Source organism: Ornithorhynchus anatinus, chromosome 12, assembly GCF_004115215.2.
Source record: "Ornithorhynchus anatinus isolate Pmale09 chromosome 12, mOrnAna1.pri.v4, whole genome shotgun sequence".
Classification (NCBI taxonomy): Eukaryota; Metazoa; Chordata; class Mammalia; order Monotremata; family Ornithorhynchidae; genus Ornithorhynchus; species Ornithorhynchus anatinus.
In genome coordinates this window covers 12,634,907-12,640,125 of record NC_041739.1, presented here as the reverse complement: position 1 = coordinate 12,640,125, position 5,219 = coordinate 12,634,907, and the positions used below count along the sequence as shown (strand labels likewise).

Here is a 5,219-nt window from a genome sequence, read left to right as displayed (position 1 = left end):
ATAGCAGTGCATTTTAAAGGTCTTAAGAAGAATAAAGTTAATAATCAGTTCTGGACCTGGAGTTCAGTTCTGGCTGACAGTCTGTGGAGAGTAATAATGATTCATTCATTCATTCATTCAATAGTATTTATTGAGCGCTTACTATGTGCAAAGCACTGTACTAAGCGCTTGGGATGAACAAGTCGGCAACAGATAGAGACAGTCCCTGCCGTTTGACGGGCTTACAGTCTAATCGGGGGAGACGGACAGACAAGAACAATGGCAATAAATAGAGTCGAAGGGAAGAACATCTCGTAAAAACAATGGCAACTAAATAGAATCAAGGCGATGTACAATTCATTAACAAAATAAATAGGGTAACGAAAATATATACAGTTGAGCGGACGAGTACAGTGCTGTGGGGATGGGAAGGGAGAGGTGGAGGAGCAGAGGGAAAAGGGGAAAATGAGGCTTTAGCTGCGGAGAGGTAAAGGGGGGATGGCAGAGGGAGTAGAGGGGGAAGAGGAGCTCAGTCTGGGAAGGCCTCTTGGAGGAGGTGAGTTTTAAGTAGGGTTTTGAAGAGGGAAAGAGAATCAGTTTGGCGGAGGTGAGGAGGGAGGGCGTTCCAGGACCGCGGGAGGATGTGACCCAGGGGTCGACGGCGGGATAGGCGAGACCGAGGGATGGTGAGGAGGTGGGTGGCGGAGGAGCGGAGCATGCGGGGTGGGCGGTAGAAAGAGAGAAGGGAGGAGAGGTAGGAAGGGGCAAGGTGATGTAGAGCCTTGAAGCCTAGAGTGAGGAGTTTTTGTTTGGAGCGGAGGTTGATAGGCAACCACTGGAGTTGTTTAAGAAGGGGAGTGACATGCCCAGATTGTTTCTGCAGGAAGATGAGCCGGGCAGCGGAGTGAAGAATAGACTGGAGCGGGGCAAGAGAGGAGGAAGGGAGGTCAGAGAGAAGGCTGACACAGTAGTCTAGCCGGGATATAACAAGAGCCTGTAACAGTAAGGTAATGATGCCCCATTAACAGTAATGCCCCAGTAACAGTAATGATGCCCCCATGTCCTACAGAATTATTATTCAAGCTCTCACTGTATAGAAAACCTGGATACAAGTGTGGCTATCAGGTCTAGTCATGAGGTCTAGACCCATTATTTATTAAAAAATTGTAACTTTTTAACATAGAAATTGTTATTTAGGTTGGTCTTTTTCACAAATCCAATGGCCTCTACTCATTGTAATCCTTCTCAGCAGCCTTTTGCACTGTGGATCATTCCATTCTCCTGGAAACACTTTGTAACCTCTGTTTCACTGATACTGTTCCCTCCTAGTTCTCCTCCTATGTTTCTGATGACTCGCTTTCCATCTCTTTCTGAAGATACTCCTCTGCCTCCCATCCTGTAAAGGTGGGGATGCTTCAAGGCTCAGTTCTGGAGAATTCATTAGCTCCCACGGCTTCAACTACCATCTCTTCCTAGATGATTCTCAATTCTACCTTTCCAGCACTGCCCAGTCTCTTTCTCTGCAGTATCACATTTCCTCCTGCCTTCAGAAGATTTCTACCTGGTTGTCTTGCTGTCATCTGAAACATAATGTCCAAAACAGACCTCCTCATGTTCCCCCACACAAAACCCTGACAACCCCCTGTCTTTCCCATCACTGTAGAGAGCACAACTATCTTCTCTGTTTTATAAGCCTGTAATTCAGCATTTTCCTTGACTCATCTCTCTCTCACTCAACCCACATATTCAATCCATCACCAAATCCTGTGAGTTCTACCTTCACAGCATGGCTAAAATACACCCTTCCCTCTCCAAACTGCTTCTACATTGATCCAAGAATTCATCTTATCCCAGCTTGACTGCATCAGCCTCTCTTTTTATGTTATTTGTAAAGTACCAACTATGTGTCAGGCACTGTATTAAGCACTGGGGTAGATACAAACCAATCAGATTGATGTAGTCTATGTCTCAACATGGGGCTCACAGTCTTAATTCTTATTTTACAGATGAGGTAACTGAGGACTAGAGAAATTAATTCATTTGCTCAAGGACATACAGCAAAGTGGCAGAGGCAGGATTAGAACCCAGGTCCTGGCTTCCAGGCCAGAGCTCTATCCACTGACCATACTTTTTCTTTTATAAGTCTCCTCAGTTAGTGCCCTGCCCCCTGTTTCTCCCAATTCCACTCCATACTTCACTCTGCTGCCCAAATCATTTAAAAAAAAATTTGAAATCAGTTCCACATCTCCCTACTTCTCAAAAAACTCCTATGGTTGGTCATCAACTTTCACATAAAACAGAAACTCCTTACCACCAGCTTTAAACTACTCAATTAGCTCACCCCCTTCTATCTCTGTCACTGATTTCCTACTATAATCCAGCCTATAGGTTTGCTCCTTCAACAACAACCTACTCATTGTGCCCTAAACTCATCTCACCATCAATCCCTTGCCCACCTCCTACCTTTGGCCTGGGAATCCCTCTTCCTTAATAAGTTAATGACTACCACTGTCTCCACTTTCAAAACTTAATTAAAATCACATTTCCTCCCAGAGCTCTTACCCAACTAAGCCCTCTTTTCTCCTATCCCCTCTCCCTTCTTCATCGTTTATGAACTTGGCTTTGTATCCTTCAAATATAGTCACCTCACCTTCAGGTGACTACACAACTCCTATGTACTATCCATAATTGATTTTAATATCTGTCTTCCCTTCTGGAATGTCTACCAACTCTGTTGTATGTACTCAACCGTGTGCTTAGTACAGTGCTCTGCACACAATAAGCACTCAGTAAATATGATTGATTCTTCCATTCTCAGTATGGAGGGGTCACTGGGAAATTTAATTTTATGAGCACCTGGGCTTTCTAATCAATTGATCATAGAATTTATTCAATACAGGGAAGCGGTATGGTTTAGGGTGATCATGACAGGCCTGGGAGTCAGAAGGACCTGGGTTCTAATCCCAGCTCCACCACCTGTCTGCTGTGAAGTCTTGGGCAAGTCACTTAATTTCTCTGTGCTTCAGTTACTTTATCCAGAATATGGGAATTAAGACTATGAGCCCCATATGGGACATGGACTGTGTCCAAACTGATTAGCTTCTATCTAACCCAGTGCTTAGTTTAGTGCTTGTTTTTTATGGGATTTGTTAAGCACTTACTATGTGCCAGGTTGCTCAGAAGTGCTGAAGTGACAATGTGGGGAATACAACTTGGGGAAATTAGAAATCAGTTGGGGAAGGCCTCCTGGAGTTGTGATTTAATTCGGCTTTTGAACTTGGGAGATTTGTCATCTGTTGGCTTTTAAGGGGTGGTAGTTTTTCCAGCATAAAAGGGAAGGGATATACATTTTCACTGAGAACTGTCTAATCTGATTATTATTATTTGAATACTTGTATTCTCAGTGGATATTTGATGACTCTTCATTGAAAATGTGCCTTGATCCCATCCCCACCAATTACATAATTACTAGGGATGGGGAAACCCAGCTGTGTTTTGATTTCATTGAACATCTTGAATTATTAGTCAAACATTTGGGGTAAAATAATACCTAAAATACAGTTACCAAACACTTTTATCCATTCAACCTCCATACAGTTCAGGGGAAATTCAGTCCATATGTTTCTGATTCATTTACAGTTAACTCATCAAAACATTGTTTGGTAAGAACCTGTTTGATGTTCAGGAGGTTGAATGGGCCATTTTAATCAGATCTCTTTAAAACTTTTTTCCCCCATAAGTCATAAGAAGTTGATTTTTCAAACAAAAACTACACCCTTTCAAAAATCTTAATTTGAAATTTCCAACCTGCACAAGTAATCTAGGTTCTAATTTGGGCCAGTATATCTTTACTGGAAATGATTTCTGGGCATTGAATTGAGGACAAAGCATTTATTCAAAGATGTCAAGGGGCTGAATTTTCTTTTGCTCTGTACCCTTCTCAAGCATCACCGTCACCATGAACAGTAAAAAGTGAAACAGTACGTACTCAAGTACACCACCATTCTGGATGCGGGACAGAAAAAAAATCAAACAATGATGTCCCTGCTCTGGAAGAATGAATATCAGGTCTATGACAGCTAGTGAAGCTCTTGTGGGCAGGAAACGTATATAACAACTCTGTTGCTTTGTACTCTCCCAAGTGCTTGGTACACCAATAAATTGTCTTCTCTTATACCGTCGAGTTGCCTCCAACCTATAGCGACATCATGGACACATCTCTCCCAGAACACCCTGCCTCCATCAGCAATTGTTCTCGTAGCGTATGCATAGAGTTTTCTTGATAAAAATACAGAAGTGGTTTTCCATTGCCTTCTTCCACCCAGTAAAACTTTACTCTCTGCCCTCAACTCTCTCCCGTGCCTCTGCTTCCCAGTGCAGGTGAGTTTTGACTTGTAACAGACTGCCTTCCACTCGCTAGCCACTGGCCAAGCTAGGAATGGAATGGGTATGCCTCTGCTTGACTCTCCCTCCCGTAATCAAGACTGGTAGAGTACCAGAAACTCTCCAGGTGCAACCCTGAGAGGAGGCATCAATAAATACCAATGATTAATAAATAAATGAGTGCTCAATAAATACTATTAATTGAATGACTGATTGGGTAGGCTGGTAATGATATTTAGAGAGAGCATACTGTGTAGAGCATTGTAGTAAGCGTTTCTTGACTTGTCTTAAGCCGTCGAGTCGCTTCCGACCCAAAGCGACACCATGGACACATCTCTCCCAGAACGCCCCGCTCTCCATCTGCAATCATTCTGGTAGTGGATCCATAGAGTTTTCTTAATAAAAATTCAGAAGTGGTTAACCACTGCTGCCTTCCATGCCATAAACTCGAGTCTCCGCCATCGACTCTCTCCCATGCTGCTGCTGCCTGGCACGGGTGAGTTTTGACTTGTAGCAGATTGCCTGCCACTGGCTAGCCACTGCCCACGCTAGGAATGGAATGGGTAGGCCTCTGCTCAACTTTCTCTCCTGTAGCCGAGACCGGTAGAGTGCTGGAAACTCTCCAGGTACGACCCTGAGAGGGTAACTAGCGCTTAGGAGAGTACAATAAGAGAAGCAGCATGGCTCATTGGAAAGACCACGGGCTTTGGAGTCAGAGGTCATGAGTTCAAATCCCAGCTCTGCCACGAGTCAGCTGTGTGACTGTGGGCAAGTCACTTAACTTCTCTGTGCCTCAGTGACCTCATCTGTAAAATGGGGATTAAGACTGTGAGCCCCACGTGGGACAATCTGATTCC

General features: G+C 43.9%; 2 non-coding genes across 2 annotated transcripts; both read right to left on the bottom strand.

Moving 5' to 3' along the window:
* Positions 1–4,369: 4,369 nt before the first annotated feature.
* On the bottom strand, positions 4,370–4,507 carry LOC114815849. The gene has a single exon (XR_003763651.1). It is a non-coding gene; the product is annotated as a small nucleolar RNA SNORA7 (small nucleolar RNA).
* A 361-nt stretch (positions 4,508–4,868) lies between these two features.
* On the bottom strand, positions 4,869–5,006 carry LOC114815839. Its single transcript, XR_003763641.1, has one exon. It is a non-coding gene; the product is annotated as a small nucleolar RNA SNORA7 (small nucleolar RNA).
* Between the last annotated feature and the right edge of the window lie 213 nt (positions 5,007–5,219).